General features: G+C 45.4%; 1 pseudogene; it reads left to right on the forward strand.

Annotated features, from left to right (window-relative positions):
- Positions 1–9,706: 9,706 nt before the first annotated feature.
- On the forward strand, positions 9,707–13,465 carry LOC147449444 (uncharacterized; annotated as a pseudogene).
- Positions 13,466–17,819: the final 4,354 nt, after the last annotated feature.

Consider the following 17,819-nt stretch of genomic DNA (forward strand, 5'->3'; position numbering starts at 1 on the left):
GAGAATTCTTCGTGTAGACAGGGTAAAAAGGACTTTCTTTCTCTCAACCACTGCATGAATCATGCATCAACTGTTTCGGTGATCTGCTCAGTGAAGATTTCTGCAGATAACAAAATAAGAACACACACAGAGAGAGAGAGAGAGAGAGAGAGAGAGAGAGAGAGAGAGAGAGAGAGAGAGAGAGAGAGAGAGAGAGAGAGACCTTTGGTATGCGAAAAAAATCGTGCAACGACTGTTGCGATTTGCTCAACAAAGATTTCTGCAGATAACAAAATAAGGTTAGAGAGAGAGAGAGAGAGAGAGAGAGAGAGAGAGAGAGAGAGAGAGAGAGAGAGAGAGAGAGAGACCTTTGGTATGCATCTAATACTTATCGAGACTACATGCAAATTAAAAATAAACTTTAGAAAAATGAGCAAACATCACATTTGCACGCCCCTCGGACTGGCGCCATGGTAGAGAGAAAGAGAGTCTTTTTGGCCTTGTCTACAAGCAAGAATTTTCCAACCACTGTACATGTACACTTCTACTAAGACTCGGTTCAGACACTGCGGTGGAAGCACCTTAGCTTCACAGAGAAGTCTGTAGAGAATTCGCATTGGTCTGAGCTAGGAATTTTGCGAGAGAAAATATGATCCATTCTAACAAAAACAAAATATACAAGAAAATTTTAAGACAAACACGTAGCCAAAATACTGGAGTTATTTAATTCTTTTTTGACTCATATGACCAAGCCGGTTATACAACAACTAAGCAGACGGGATCGACATAGATTAAATTCTCTTTCACCACGGAAGAGACATATAAAGAGTACAATGAGCCAGACTTTTAGCCCGTCAAGATAACCAAATTTTCCTTGCGAATTATAGAGGCACATGTGAGATGGCTGGCCTTGTTATCGATAATTTGCAAGAAAAATTTGGTTATCTTGAAAGGCTAAAAGTATGGCTCATTGTACTCTTTATATGTCTCTTCTATGAAAAAAAACTAAATCTATGTTGCCGATCTCGTCTGCTGAGTTGTTGCATAACCGGCTTGGTCATATGAGTCAAAAAAGAATCAAACAACTCCAACGTTTTGGCCACGTATCTATCTTAAAATCGTCTTATATATTTTGGTTTTTGTTAGAATGGATGATATTTTCTCTCGCAAAATTCTTAGCTTACACCAGTGCGAATTCTCTACAGACTTCTCTGTGAAGCAAAGGTGCTTCCACCACCACGTCTCCTTGAGCCTTAGTAGAAGTGTAAAATGTTTACATGTACAGTGGTTGAAATTTCTTGCTCGTAGACAAGGCCAAAAGAAAACTTTCTTTCTCTCTACCATGGTGCTAGTCCGAGGGGCATGCAAATGTGATGTTTGCTCATTTTTCTAAAGTCTATTTTTAATTTATACGTAGTCTCGATAAGTATTAGATGCATACCAAAGGTTCTCTCTCTCTCTCTCTCTCTCTCTCTCTCTCTCTCTCTCTCTCTCTCTGTGACCTTATTTTGTTATCTGCATAAATATTTGTTGAGCAGATCGCAACAGTCGTTGCATGATTTTATTCGCATACCAAAGGTCTCTCTCTCTCTCTCTCTCTCTCTCTCTCTCTCTCTCTCTCTCTCTCTCTCTCTCTGTGATCTTATTTTGTTATCTGCAGAAATCTTTGCTAAGGAAATCGCCGAAACAGTTGATGCATGATTCATGCAGTGGTTCAGAGAAAGAAAGTCTTTTTGACTCTGTTTACAAGCAAGAATTTTCCAATCACTGTACGTATAAACATTATACACTTCTACTAAGGCTCGGTTCACACGTTATGGTGGAAGCACCTTTGCTTCATAGAGGAGTCTGCAAAGAATCCGCGTTGGTTTGAGCTAAGAATTTTGCGAGAGAAAAAATCGCACATTCCAACAAAAAGCAAAATACATAAGATAGTGAAAGAATACCTCTTGTCTTTTCTTTCGCTTGTCTTAACATACAAATCTCGTCTGCAAATGTTAGGTGCAACGGAATGAATGTTTGCGCTTTGCTGAAGATGAGTGCTCCAAATTGTGTGCAAGGTTCCTTTTGTTCTTATGGAAGGTAGAGCCTTCTGTTCTTAATGAGAGAGTGCTATGATCACAAACAAAGTGAATGGACACTGTGCGTGCAAGTGTATGAGACTGAGAGATAGAGAGAGAAGAGAGATACGACACCAGAGACGTTGTAAAACCCTCCTCCGAAGGCCCCACTCTCGTCGGCGAGAGTGGTCTACTTATGATTGCACAAACTAGTACAAACTGAATACATGGGACTAATGCAAGTCTAGGCTATGTCGATGACGACGACGGGGATGATGACACCAGTCGAAAGGCTGAAATTTGCAAGTGAGTATCTGCTGTCCAAAAACGCTATGGGCTGAAATTTGCGACTAGTCCGAAAACGTTGATTTTGGGGCTGTTTCTGTAGGTCTTTGACACTAAAAATCTGCAGGTTTAGGGCTGAAAACTGAGGTTTTTCTGGGCTGAATCTGCTACTCTTCTAGGGCTGAACTTGCAAGTTATTCATTGCTGAAAACGCTGCACTGCTGTGGTTGAAAACGCTGCAAAACTGCAAACGCTATGATCTGTAAAAACCCTAGGAAAAGCTTTGCAAAAACGCTAGGTCTGAGTTCCTGCTAGCGATGATGCTTATGCAAAACGCTAGGCCTGAGCTTGCTTCTGGCGATTATCTGCTGATAAGAAAACGCTAGGGGCAAGGGTCTGATGGTTCTTCTTGCTTGGAGGGGAAAACCGCCAAGGGGTCTTGTTGAGAAGTTGCCTACTGAGCTTGGCTCCTGTTGCCTCTTCTGTCATTTAGTGCTAGCTTTGGTTTGTTTATATACAAGCTGCTCCTGTTGCCTCTTCTGCCATTTAGTGCTAGCTTTGGTTTTTTTATATACAAACTTACTCAATTTGCCCTACCTACTTTCCAACAAAAGTCTCTTAAAAATAATAAGTGAAAAATGTCAAAAAATGTCAAAAATAGGCTAAATGCAATGGAAAATTCCCCTGAAGGATTCTGATAGGAATGCGTATGATCATGTTGTGTGCAACCAGAGGATATGCATCTACACTAAGTGACTAGGCATGCACGGTCTACGAATAGACTCACAAAAGTGCCAGATCACTTCTAATCTAGACTGACTTGACTGACTGAACCGAACCCTGATCATGCTGTAGCTTGTACACGGACACATAGGGTTGGATGTGTCACGTGACATCCCCTCCTTTTCAAGGTGAGGTACTGGTACCGAACTGTATGGCGTCGAGGGAGATCGCCAATAGCATCCGGAATCCTGGAAGGGACTCTTCGCCGGCCCACTCTGATGTGTGGGTTGTGCGGTACTTGAACTTCATGAAGGTCTGCAAGGCTTGCTTCTTTGGGCCGCGCCGAAAGAGACACAAAGTCTTTTGTGGCTCCTTCAATGCTTCAACTTCGTCGAGTGTCATGCTTCTTTCTTCTTCAAGAATCTCCATGGCTGAAAATTCCTGAAACCACTTCCAAAACAAAAACATGAACATAGCTATTCCATGCAAAGTGAGTGGAAAAAATCTTGTCTTCCTCAAAGACTGTGCATGCAATGTAGATGAGCAAAGAGACGGAGTGCCAAACCGTTCACCACACACGCAAACAATGAGATTGGGCCTGTTTTTGGTGGGTCTTTGACGCTGAAAATCTGCAAGTTTAGGGCTGAAAATTGAGGTGTCTCTAGGCTGAAAACTGATGGTCTTTCCGGGCTGAATCTGCTACCTCTTTATGGGTTGAATCTGCTACTCTTCTATTGCTGAAAATCGCTGCATTGCTGCATGTGCTGGGATCCAAAAGCGGTAGGGGAAGCTTCTGTCAAAAACGCTAGGCTGATGGTAACCAAAAACGCTAGCTCTTGTGGGATGCTGCGGGAGGATCTAATGCAAAAACGCCAATGCTGAGGATTGCTGGCGATGGTGCAGATGCTGAAAATGCTAGGTAATGGTGCTTGTTGGAAAACGCAAGAGATGGGGATCTTTGCTTGGAGGGAAACCGCCAAGGCTTAGTCTTGCTGAGAAATTGCCTGCTGAGCTTGGCTCCTGTTGCCTCTTCTGCCATTTAGTGCTAACTTTGGTTTGCTTATATATTTTTTTACCCAAATTGCCCCACCTACTTTTGTTGGAAAGTCACTTAAATTAATAAGTGAAAAATGCCAAAAATAGGTAAAATAGGCTAAATGCACTGGAAAATTCTCTTGACTGATTCTAATGGATTCTGATGGAAATACTGATAATAATGCTGTGTGCAACCAGAGGATATGCATCTACACTAAGTGACTGGGCATGCACGGTCTACGAATAACAAAAGCGCCAGATCACTTGCTAATCTAGACTGACTGGACTGACTAAACCCTGTTATGCTGTAGCTTGTCCACGGACACATAGGGTTGGATGTGTCACGTGACATATGATCACAAACAAAATGAATGGACATTGTGCGTGCAAGTGTATGAGACTGAGAGATAGAGAGAGAAGAGAGATACGACACCAGAGACGTTGTAAAACCCTCCTCCAAAGGCCTTACTCTCGTCGGCGAGAGTGGTCTACTTATGATTGCACAAACTGGTACAAACTGAATGCATGGGACTGATGCAAGTTTAGGCTATGTCGACGATGACGACGGGGATGGTGACACCGGTCTAAAGGCTGAAATCTGCAAGTGAGTATCTGCTGTCCAAAAACACTATGAGTCCGAAAACGCTGATTCTGGGGCTGTTTCTGTAGGTCTTTAACACTGAAAATCTGCAGGTTTAGGGCTGAAAACTGAGGTTTCTTAAGGCTGAAAACAGTCTTTTCGGGTTGAATCTGCTACTCTTCTAGGGCTGAACTTGCAGGTTATTCATTGCTGAAAACGTTGCACTGTTGTGGCTGAAACCGCTACAAAATTGCAATGATGTGCAAAAACGCTAGGGAAAGCTCTACAAAAACGCTAGATATGGGAGTTTGCAGAAAATGCTAGGTTTGAGTTCCTGCTGCTGCTGGCAATGATGCTGATGCAAAACACTAGGCCTGAGCTTGCTTCTGGCGATGATCTACTGATGAGAAACGCTAGAGGCAAGGGTCTGATGGTGCTTCTTGCTTGGAGGGGGAAACTGCCAAGGGGTCTTGTTGAGAAGTTGCCTGCTGAGCTTGGCTCCTGTTGCCTCTTATGCCATTTAGTGCTAGCTTTGGTTTGCTTATATACAAACTTACTCAATTTGCCCTACCTACTTTCCAACAAAAGTCTCTTAAAAATAATAAGTGAAAAATGCCAAAAATAGGTAAAATAAGCTAAATGCACTGGAAAATTCGTTGAAGGATTCTGATGGGAATGCTTATGATCATGCTGTGTGCAACCATTGGATATGCATCTACACTAAGTGACTAGGCATGCACGGTCTACGAATAAAAAGTGCCAGATCACTTCTAATCTAGACTGACTCGACTGACTGAACCGAACCCTGATCATGTTGTAGCTTGTCCACGGACACATAGGATTGGATGTGTCACGTGACAACAAAGATTAGTTCTGGCGAAGTTTGTCTACCTGCATACAAAAAATTATAAACTAGCATTGCAAGAAAATAAAACTTAGTACATTCTAATATTTGTCTCTTATAGTGAACACATCGAGGCAGCCAGCCAGCTCCCACTTCACGCTATCTTCCATATGAATAGATCCTTGGTAGCAGGAAGGCTCACCGTAGTCCATCACTAGCAAATAGTTTAAGCCTCGCTAAAAACGCTTAGGGGCACGAGCTACACGCGTAGATCTCCTCAGTGTCTCATTATTGGATATTGCTCTATCATGAGCACTAGCTCTCTCACGAGCAATCTTTGAAGTAATATTAGTGAAAGGTGCATCACTAGTAGTTGGAGCATTCTATATAACAGGAGTTGAGGCTACGTTGGTGCAACTAGTTTCTCTAAGCTAGGAAATGGTCTATGCCAGGCAGAGGCAGCAAGCAAGTGCAGTGCAGAAGGCTAGGACAGGTGCCAAGGACTTGGGCAGCCAAAGGGTAGCAGAAAAGTATGTCTAAAGCGGATTTTTAGGCCAACGACACTCAAAGAGGGATCAGTTGGGGTAGCAGATGAAGATGTCCAAAGTGCTCTATGAGTGTCCTGAGATGTAGTGCTCGAGATGCTCTAGAATCTGGTCCAGACGGCTCATCAAACGGAGCCTTGGTGTGCAAGATACTGAAGTTTAAAGGTAGAGTGTGTAGCAAATCCTTGATGGATAGGGCAACTGGGGACAGGCAGCCCAGGCAGGTGTCAGTGGATACATGTGTAGAGCTCGAGTTGTGGAGCATGCTGGTCTTCTCGGATTGCAGATTGGAGCTCTTGTTAGCAAGTTATGGTCGATTGAAGTTTTTCCGGGGGTCAGGTCTGAGCCCACTTACCCGCATCGGAGAATGTGCCATCTGGCATATTTTTGGCCTCGCCAAGGTTCTCGAAGATAGTATGCATCATGTGGAGCTAGCACAAATCGACAGCTCGTCAATCGAGCTCTTGGTCACCTAGATACAACAGGACGAAGTCGGGAGCTAGCGTTAATGAAGAGGTTGACTGATGTTTTCTGCCTTTTTTTGCGGCCTCGGTTAGCGAGCTCAAAAGGGTCCAAAGGTGGCGAGATTTTTATGGTCCATGACCAGCACGGCGAAGGTTTGGCACGGCTTGGCGGCTCGAGCTTCCGACCCTCGAGCAAAATATGGGGACCGGGAAAAGGAAGGCAAAAGAAGGTTTTTTTCTAAGTTAAAGTGGGGTTTTTTTTAAAACCTTGGAGGCCATCCTAAGGGGAGGCGCCCCAGCTGCTGCCACGTGGCAGAAGAGGTAGTCCCACATGGCAAGTATGAGGTCCGGATGGTGGGAGATTTAGCCTAGCCCGTGAACTCCATTGGGTATGTGTGAGAGGGTGAGAACTCTCTTGAAAGGGTGGCGATGGCGGGCTCCTGTGGAGCGCTGCATTGGCGGCCTTGGGCGCAGCGCCGATGGCGCAGAGGCGCATGGGGGACTATCGGCGGCATTTTGGCCAAGTGAGAGGTGGAGCACGGCGGCTCGCTGGTGGCGGTGACTAATGACGTGGCAAGACTGGGTCACACGCCCGCTTTTTAGAGAAGGAAGGGGAACCCATTAGCGACCTCGCTAATGCGAAGGGAGTGTCCCACGAGTGAAAGGCGGCCATGGCATAGGGGAGAGGTTCCCGAGACAGCAAAATGAGCCGGGGCAAATGCCAAGGGCAGTCCCATGTGAAATAAAGAGGGAGAGAAAGGGCCAGAAGGCCGCCAGGTGTATAAGAAGGAAACAAGGACCATTCCAAGGTCGTCTGAGCAAGGGCCAACAGAGGTGGAACCAGAGAAAGGGCAAAAGACAAAAGTGGAAGCCGAACTAAGAAGGAGGGGAGAGTGAAATAGAGAGGGAAGAGGCTGGTAAAGGGTAGGTCAAAAGAGCCGGACCAAAGGTGGCCAAGGGTCAAAGCTAGGACAAAAGAGTAGTGCAAAATGGTAGCCCCAAAGGGGTAAAAAATGAAGGAAAAGTATAAAAAATAAAACAGTACCAAGAGGCAATAGCGACCTCACTATTGCACCCCCCCCCCCCCCCCCCCCGCCACCCCACCCCACAAGTGCAAGAGAGAGAGAGAAGGAGAAAGCAAATGAAGCAAAGCGGTGCCCCCTTCCAAAAGATGCCAAATCAAGATCCAGATTGGCCAATGGAAGTGTATATTCCAAAACTAAAGGCCCCCCCTATAAAAAATCAAATTTTAGTCAAATTGAAGGCTTTTTTGGGGCCGTTTGAAGCCTGCAAAGTAGAGTTCTTTGACAAGCTAACCCCTTTGTAACTTTTTCTTGAAAATGGCCATGGTGATGGCAGAGCAAACCAATGTACATGCCTTTTGAAGTGAATCAAGCCACCGTTGCCCCCTCTTGCTGTTGTTTCCCCTTCCCCCCTTCTCTTTCTCTTGCTTTCATGTTTCCCCTCGGTGCCGGCTGTGCGGATGTGTGTGCCCCCCTGGACCGGCAGTGTTTTGTGTGAGTGAGATTGAGCAGCTGTGAGAGTGTGTAAGGGTGGAGACAGAACGTGGCATCAAGCGTGCATTGTGTGTTGGATTTGTGGAGTGTGTGAGCAATGTAAATTGAGCAGGCGGTGGTCTGCTAGTGTAAGGTGTGTTTTCTGAAGGTGTTTTTCGAGAGGATAGGGGTGTTGTGGATACCTTGAGCTATAGAGAGGCCCTTGTGTTTGTGCTGGGTGGTTCCCCCATTCCAAGGTTGGATCAAAACGTACGTACTGATCCGTTCCGTATCGTACGGACGTTATGTACAGATCCGCACCGTACGGAACGATCCGTACGCCGGGTTTTTTTTTTTTTTTTTTTGGGGTTTGGGGTGTATGGGAAGCCCGTACAATGCTGATTTAAAATAAAAATCCAAATCTCTTGCAATAGTTACATAGTATATGGTTGTCTTGTAAAACATGTCTTTGAATGTCTCTATAAGTTGTTGGCTTCTCTCTTGTTTTTTATTGGAAATGTCCTAGAAAATTTAGTACTTTGCGTTTTTTTTACAAGAGTACGTATTTTTACGTACGTAAAAAATTTTCCTGTACGGAACAACGTACAGTACGTACATATACGCCACGTACAGTACGTTTGGTACCACCTTGCCCCATTCCCCCTCTGCATCTTCTTGTGCCCCACGTAGGAGCACACTGATTTCTCTTAGTTAATTGAAAAGTAGTGGTTTTTCGCGTTGGACGTCATGGCAGCTAAAAGCTATGGACCGATTTTCACAAGCAAAGAGAGCCCTGACGAGTGGATGTCGGATTTCGAGCTGTATATGCTATCGTTGCGTATGCCGAACGAGGATAGCAAGATGCAGACTTTCCTTTGGTGATGCGTGGTAAAGCTAAAGTATGGTATGAAGCGTTGGAAGGCGAGCCGAAGCAAGCATGGCCGGCTCTACGGGTGAGGTTTCATTTACGACTTTCGCAAAGAGGTGTCCCCAGTCGAGATGGATGCAAAGCTGAAGGGGCTTAAGCAAGATGTAAGTGAAGAGTTCAATCTGTTTTTGGGTCATTTTGAAGAATGTTGGGCAGAGTTAGCGATAGCCATGCAATTGGCTAATGGAGACTATTTCAAGCTGGATAAGTTCATGGCGTGTCTGCATCCCAAGGTGAGAGAAAAAGTCGATTTCGAAAGCCCAGAGAATTACAATGGTGCGGTAGCGATTGCCCGATCAAAGAGCAAAAAGATAAAGAAGAAGAGAGAGCAGGGTGTGTCAGGCTATGAGACGATGACCCATGTTCAACTGCAGAGTCCGAGGGAGGCTATACTCGAGGAAAATCATGGAAACCGAGGTGTATATGTTGTGCCGCAAAATTGGGTGCGCACGGTGCAAGATTTGTCCGAGCAGATGCAGGAGTTGCAGTTCAGTGTCATGGATAGAGGACAACCAAGAGGAGCAAGGGGCAGGGCAAGGCCGCTGCCAGGTAGGTGTTACAATTGTGGAGAAGAGGGGTACTATGCACCCGATTGTCCTCAGCCACATAGAGGGAGAGAGGAGGCATTTACCCGCTTTTTGGTAGAGGTCGAGGTCAAGGGCAATTCAATGGTCTAAGAGAGCAAGCGGTGGAGAATCCTGTGCAACCAGCTCCGCCAAACGGAGGCGAAGTCCCAAGAGTAAACATCATAGGGGTGGATAAGCAGGATGTCGAAGTTTTGGTTAATAAAAGAGCAAGAGTTGAGAGAAAGACAGAAACACAGCGGGAAACTAGAGCTCGTAAAGGCAAAGAAAAGGTGTATGAAGGTAGAGAGCAGCCCGAGCCTAGCAAAAGAAGGAGGCGTCACAAAATCAAACAAGCGTATTTCTAGCTAGGGCGTGGCTATTCCGAGTACAATCTAGTGAGTGATGTTCAAAATCAAAAGGCAAACATTACTTTTGGTCAGCTGTTAGCTTTAAATCCAAAGTTAAGGAGACAGTGGTCCACAAGTATTAGCACCAGGCTGCCAAGAGCTAAGGGAAATGTGCAAGCGGTGCAAAACATGGCTTTGAGGGTAGGTAACCCCACTGATATTCTTCCGCTTGTGGATGCGATTATAGAAAAGAGGATACAGGTCCAAGCCTACATAGGCGGTGGAGCGTAGGTTTGTGTTATGACGGAAGCAGCCATGAAAGAGACAGGGGTCAAGGCAGTAGTCAAGACGAATGTGCGCATAAGGATGGCCAACCATACTAAAGCCAGATGTCTGGGTGTGGCTCAAGATGCGAAGGTCAAGGTGATGGGCATAGAGTGCCTGATAGACTTCTTTGTGATGAAGGCAGGAGATAATGCTTATCCAATCATTTTGGGTAGGCCATGGCTTTTGGTGATAGGAGCAAAGCAGGATTGGGAGAGCAAAGTGTTTACCTTGCCTGACAAAGAGAGAGGAAGGCAGATTGTGCTTGATTTGAAGACCAAGGAGAGCAGTTCTCATCCTATGGAAGTTAAAGATGAGGGCGACACGACGAGCTACAAATACGAGACAGAGACAGGTTATGATGAAGGCTACACTAGCACAGAGGAAGAGGAGAGCGAGGATGACATGTTGAAGATAGATGCTGACTTATTCGGAGTCACCATAGACCACTCTCCACCTAAAGAAGAAGGTTCGCAGCCTCAAGCTCATGGTTTAAGCATAGAGAAGGTTTCAAGCATGTTGAGTGAAGATTTAACCAAAGGTGGAAAGGAAGGTTATGTTCAACTGTGTGAGTCCTATCCAAATCTATTTGCTACGAAGTACAAGCATTTGCGAGGTGCAAAGGGGGTAGAGCACAAGATTGTTCTCAAGGAAGGACATAGGCCTAAAGCACAAAAGTTGAGAAGACTAGGGGAAATCCAAAAGGAGGCCCTTTGGCATGAGATCAATAAGTTACTGGAGGCAGGTATCATATTCTCCGTGAAAGAGTCAGAGTGGGTCTCGCCAGTGGTTATAACCCCTAAGAAGAATGGGAAGTGGAGAGTGTGTGTCGACTACAAGCCCCTGAATGCCGCGACCGAGAGAAATCACTATCCCTTGCCATTTCAAGACGAGATCCTAAACCAGGTGGCTGGACATGAGAGATACTCGATTATGGACGGCTTTTCGGGGTACTTTCAAATAGGGGTTGCGCTCGAAGACCAGTTGAAATCACATTCATATCTCCATGGGGTTGTTTCGCTTACCGCAGGATGCCGTTTGGATTGATGAATGCATATGCCACCTTCCAAGATTGGATGAACAGGGTATTTGGTCTATACCTGGGCCGTTTTATCAGGGTCTTTCTGGATGATACAGTCAAGATTGGAGCACCTATCGAAGCTGCAGTTATGCTTTCAAAGGCTTGATGAAGAAGGAGGTCGGTTAAACCCTAAGAAGTGCAAGCTAGCACAACCTTGAGCGCAGCTGTTGGGTCATGTGGTGTCGCAAAACAGTATAGAGTCTTATCCTGAGAAGGTGAAGGCGTTGGTGTTGATGGAGCCGCCATCAGATGCTCAAGGTTTGTCTTCGTTTGTTCATAAACTGAAGTATCTATCACGTTTCTTTTGGATGTTGTCGCAATATGTGCATCCTCTTCAAAAGAGGGCTTAGCAGGTGCATGGTTATGAGTGGGATGGAGAAGCTCAGGAGGCTTTTGATAGGGTCAAGGAGATTTTGTGTCAGTTGCCAGCGGTATGTCCTCCCAATTGAGAGGAAGACTTCTATGTGTCTATGACAGTAGGCACAATTGCTATTGGAGCGGTTCTACTGCAAAAGGTAGGGAGAAGCTACAAGCCGCTACACTTTGAGAGCAGGGTGATTAGCCCAGGAGAGGCTACCTACACCGGGGCAGAGCAATGGGTGATGGCTTTGGTCTTCGCTTGCAGGAAGTTCAAGGTGCATTTAATTGTGCACAAGTTTTTTGTGTTAACTGCTAATAATTTATTGCGAGAGGTAGTGCTACATTTGAAGCCAGGAAGGAGGATTATGAAGTGGGTGGAGCTGCAAGAGTTCGAGTTCGAGTTCAAGGTAGATCACACGAGTCGATCTCATTTGGCAAACATTCTTGTCAGCAAGGCCGTCGATTTGCCGGCCTATCCAAGAGTGGTACGAGATGAAGCTAAGGAGGAACCTGACTTGGAGGATGCTTTTACAATGTGGTTCGACGGAGCGTATCGAATGGTAGTACAGAAAGCAGGAGGAGGTGTGGTGATACACGACCCACACGGTAAAGCTATATTTTCGAAAGCGTATGATCTTGAGGATGTCCACACCAATAACAAGGCGAAGTATCTCACTCTGCATTTGGGTTTAAAGCAGTGTATAGAGTTTGGCATTTCAAGGTTGGTAGTGAAGGGAGATGGGTTGCTAGTCATCAAGCAACTGTTAGACCCATGGTAGGTAAAACGAGATTCTTTGAAGCATTGGTTCTTTTCCATCAAGAAGATGCTAAAGTCTTTTGAAGAAGTCCAATTCAAGCATGTGAGAAGAGAGCAGAACCAAGAGGCGGATTAATTAGCAAGTAGCAAAGTACAGGTGCATGTTGCAGGTCTATATGTGGCCACTTATGTAAGTAGAGAGACTCTAAAGGAGCTTGAAGGGTTTTTGAGTACAGGGCAATGTTCAGAGGGTTTGTCCAAGTTGCAAAAGAGAAGAGTAGTGCAAAAGGATTGGTAGCGGAGTCACAGGGCGCTATCATCACACAAAGTGCTTTTGAGAGGTGGGGTGTGGATGCTATAGGTCCTCTCCCAAAGTCTACGAGCGGTAAGAAGCACGTAGTGGTAGCCATTGACTACCTTACGAGATGGGTCGAGGCCAAAGCAGTGAAAGAAGTAAATGCTAATGTGGTGGCTCAGTTTGTGTTTGATAACATCTGTTGCCGTTTTGGTGTTCCATGGGTGTTAGTTTCTATAGGGGTCAGGGGTTTAGAAGCAAGCTTATGAGTGCATTAGTGGAAAAGCTAAAGATTCAGCATTGGTTTTCCTCGCCCTATCACCCCCAATGCAATGGTCTAGTTGAGAGTGCTAATGGGCAAATTGTCAAGATGTTAACGAAGTACGTGTACAAGCAGGAAGCTGAGTGGGAGAGAAATCTAGAGAAGTGTTTGTGGGCGTATAGAACGTCCTATAAAGTAGCTACAAATTTCACTCCATTTGAGCTAGTCTATGGTAAAGAAGCTGTGTTACCGGTGCATGCACAGTTAGGTGCTTTAAAGGGTATGTGGCGTGTCAATGCCACTCAACAAGGGGTTCTACAAGATCGGATAGCCAGTTTAGAGGCTTTGCAGATGGATAGAGAGGCAACGGCAGACTACTACACGAAGAAGAGAGAGAAGCGGGTTGCCAAGTTTAATCAGAACCTGCCAGACAAGAACATAGAAGAAGGAGACCTTGTCAGGAAGTACGAAGCTACTTGGATGTCACCTTCCAGAAAAAGTTCAAGAAGAAGTGGACAGGTCCGTACAAAGTGAAAAAAACCTTTCCGAATGGGACCTATCAGCTGGTAAGAGAAAATGACAAGCTTCTTAGGAACAGGGTGAATGGTGTGTGGCTCAAATTATACTTTAAAAGAAATCTAGTGCTTGAGGTGCAACAAATTGTAGTCAAGGGGGGTGGAAAACTCACCTATAGCATGCGGTGTGTGAGAGAAAGGAGATGAAGCCTTTGTACATAGCCTGTACATACAGTTATGGTTTTGTGAGTGCTTTTAATCGTCAGTTTGGTGTGCCAGTTTCAAAGTTTTGTACATATGCTTTTGGTCGAACATAAATGTTCGACGAGGGGGCTAGGCAATGATGGTGCAACCAAAGTTGGTCTAAGCTAGGAAATAGTCTATGCCAGGCAAAGGCAGCAGGCAAGTGCAGTGCAGAAGGCTAGGGCAGGTGCCAAGGACCTAGGCAGCCAAAGGGTAGCGGAAAAGTATGTCTAAAGCGGATTTTTAGGCCAAGGAGGCTCAAAGAGGGCTCAGTTGGAGTAGCAGATGAAGATGTCCGAAGTGCTCTATGAGTGTCCTGAGATGTAGTGCTCGAGATGCTCTAGAATTTGGTCCTGACAGCTCATCAAACGGAGCCCCGATACACAAGATACTGAAGTTTAAAGATAGAGTGTGTAGCAGATCCCCGATGGATAGGGCAGCTGAGGACAGGTGGCCTAGGCAAGTGTCAGTGGATACATGTGTAGAGCTCGAGTTGTGGAGCATGCCGGTCTTCTCGGTTTGCAGATTGGAGCTCTGGTTAGCAAGTTATGGTCGATTGAAATTTTTTCGGGGGCCGCGTCTGAGCCCACTTACCCGCATCAAAGAATGCACCATCTGGCATCTTTTTGGCCTCGCCAAGGTTTCCGAAGATAGTATGCATCATGTGGAGCTAGCACAAATCGACAACTCGTCAATCGGGTTCTTGGTCAGCTAGATACAACAGAACGAAGTCTGGAGCTAGCGTTAATGAAGAGGTTGACTGATGTTTTCTGCCTTTTTTGTGGCCTCGGGTAGCGAGCTCAAAAGGGTCCGAAGGGAGCGAGATTTTTATGCTCCGCGACCAGCACGGCGAAGATTTGGCATGGCTTGGTGGCTCGAGCTTCCCACCCTCGAGCAAAATATGGGGACCGGGAAAAGTGTTGCTAAATTGGCTTTATCTTACAGAAAAATAATTCTAAATGAATTATTGGATTTATAAGTGAGAGGGTTTTCTCGCTTGAAACACCAAGGAAAAAATAATTCTAAATGAATTATTGGAATTTTAAGTAAGAGGGCTTTTCTCACTGGAGACATCCGAGTACAGAGTATTCCTAGTGCGTCATTTAAAGTAATGACGGGAACACTGAGAACGGGAATATCTGTAAGGCCACCAGGAATGGGTACTTCTGATGCGTCACATCGGATGGGTGACAGGGAGCATCGGGAAGAAGTATCCGACCATCCGGGAACGGACATCTCTGATGCATCATAGGATGGGTGACATAGAGCATCGTGAAGGAGATTGTACCGTAAGTTCGGTAGGAAAGGACTAGGTGATGGGTATTCCTGATGCGTCACAAGGTGGGTGACGGGTGCATCGGAAAGGGAATATCCATAGTTGGGAGGAATTCCAAAGTGTGTTAGAATTGTGCACAAGGAAAAAGCAAGCACTTGAATGAAGATGGGTTCAGAGAAAACTTTGAGGAAAAACGGATGCTTTTTGAGAAAGCGGAATTGCTTTTCGAGAAAGCAAATGCTTTCTCGCGAGGAAGTCTATGTCTGCATTGCAATTGTGCGTGTGATTGCATCCAGGGACACCTAGTAAGTGCAGTGAAAGCATTGTTTTTAACTTATAAGGTTTTCTTGAGTTTTTGGACAGATTCAGACCATTTTTAAAGGTGACCGGCCGCCCACTTAATAAGTGGGCAGCCATCTGATAAATAAGGCAACAGATCAGCCAGCGTTTTCTCTCTCTCTTTTTCTGGCAGAACAGCGAAAAAAAATTTGAAAAAAACAAATCGAAAAAAAAAAAAAACAACAGCCGCCATCTCTATGCGAGCAACTATTCGTGCTCGTGGCTAGGAGCTATAAAAGCATCACATGCCCTCACTCAGAGGGTGGGACCAATCTTTGCAAGGAGGAGATGCTGCTGCAGATTTCAGCTGTAAAGAAGACATTGCCGGTGATGCCCATGGCTGCCCCAAGTGTACCAGATGTCGCCAAGACCTAGTGCGCGAGTTCCCTCGCGAAGAAGTGCCTACGAAGCATGTTTCCATCGTGACAAGTTGCTGTTTTTCTCTCTTTTCAGCCCATAAACGTCGTAGACGGGGCTGATTTACGAGAAGGAACCCGAGAACACACCTCTTTTGTGTGTAGGATTGGAAGAGAGGATTTTCTATGGAGAGATCTCTTCCGGGGAATTGCTTTTCGAAAATGGAGTTGCGTTTTGAGCGTCGAGACTTTGAAGGTAACGATTTTCATGTTATGAACTCTGAGTATTTGTTTGCAGGTGTACTTCCTCTTAGTGAGGGAGTAGGAGCCGAGGAAGGTATGAGCCTCTGCAGGAGAAAAGCGCTCTGAGGAACTAGAGCCAGATCAGCCCAAGGGGTTCATAACCGAGTTTGGGAAGTAGATCCACGGATCGGAGAGAGGTAGTCTCTCAAGTTGTGATCCGGAAGTTGGGATTTTCAAGTAAGGACTTCGTGTCCGGGAAAGCAGAGTTGTTCTGCGGGAAGAGGACTCTGGAAAGAGAGTTGGAAAAGAGTTGCAGGGATGCCATGCCCTGAGTCTGGAAGGTGAGATCCAGAGACGAGAACCTTGATCCTCGAGGAACCTCTTTTGTGTGTAGGATTGGAAGAGAGGATTTTCTATGGAGAGATCTCTTCCGGGGAATTGCTTTTCGAAAATGGAGTTGCGTTTTGAGCGTCGAGACTTTGAAGGTAACGATTTTCATGTTATGAACTCTGAGTATTTGTTTGCAGGTGTACTTCCTCTTAGTGAGGGAGTAGGAGCCGAGGAAGGTATGAGCCTCTGCAGGAGAAAAGCGCTCTGAGGAACTAGAGCCAGATCAGCCCAAGGGGTTCATAACCGAGTTTGGGAAGTAGATCCACGGATCGGAGAGAGGTAGTCTCTCAAGTTGTGATCCGGAAGTTGGGATTTTCAAGTAAGGACTTCGTGTCCGGGAAAGCAGAGTTGTTCTGCGGGAAGAGGACTCTGGAAAGAGAGTTGGAAAAGAGTTGCAGGGATGCCATGCCCTGAGTCTGGAAGGTGAGATCCAGAGACGAGAACCTTGATCCTCGAGGAATTGGAATAAGGAATGGAAGTTCCTTGGAATAGGGTTTTGCCCTAGGAATCGGAAGCTGAGGCTTCCGAGAACCATCAAGTCTTATTCTAGAACGAACGTGGTAATACGCTCGGTTCAAGTGCTTGTATAGACTTCTCCTCAGTAATAAAGATACTATTACGAGGAGGGAGCGGGAGCAGCCCATCTTCTGGTCCACAGTACTTTGTCGATCTTCTCACTCTCTATGTCTCTCTTTATTTTTTTCTCTCTATATCCTCTGGCTTCAGTAATAAGTGATAAATCCTATTTATCCGAATGTATTTTATATTATTATGCGCTCCCGTTTGTTGCAGTGGTATCAAAGCATGGTCTCCTCTCTTTCTCTGTAAAGGAGGACGACTCTGGGAAGATACGGGAAGAAGCCATGACAAGCCAAGAGAGAAGTAAGCAGGCGGAAACCTAAGTCCTGTAGGAAAAGCTCACAGAGTTGGAAAAAAAATTTCTCTCTGCAAGAAGTCGACACAAGACTTGGGATTCTCTGAGAAGGCGACAAGAGCATGATTCTCAAGAACCTAGAGAATCCAAGGAGCGGAATGCTCAAGATCCTTCAGAATCCAGAAAATATCCATGAACATCAAACCATAACCATAGCCAAGAAATCCCGTCATTTCGGGAAGGATATGAAGAAGGTCTTTAGACCTAAGAACACTCCAGTGAAGTTTGATACTTTTGATGGAAGGGAAGATATCCTGAAAGCTATATCTTTTATTCGACAGTTTGAGTTGCCTTTGCAAACGGCAATTTCTGAGAAGCGTCGAAGGTGAGGTATTGTGACCAAACACCTCAAGGGGATTGCAAGTACTTGGTGGTATACCAAAGCTCTGCAAGGAACTTACAACAAGACTTGGATTCAATTCAAGGCTGAATTTTCCGACAAATTTTTTTCCTCTACGCTTTGAGGAAGGCATTCAAGAAGATTGGGATTGGTTTGCCCAATAGGAATACGAGTGAGTCAAAGCAAGTAGTGGTTCACTCTTGCCAAGGTAGCTCCATTCTTGATCCTCTCTGAGGAAGGAAAGATGAACAA

The sequence above is a fragment of the Adiantum capillus-veneris genome, chromosome 10 (assembly GCF_014529385.1).
Source record: "Adiantum capillus-veneris isolate H3 chromosome 10, ASM1452938v2, whole genome shotgun sequence".
In the NCBI taxonomy this organism is placed as follows: domain Eukaryota; kingdom Viridiplantae; phylum Streptophyta; class Polypodiopsida; order Polypodiales; family Pteridaceae; genus Adiantum; species Adiantum capillus-veneris.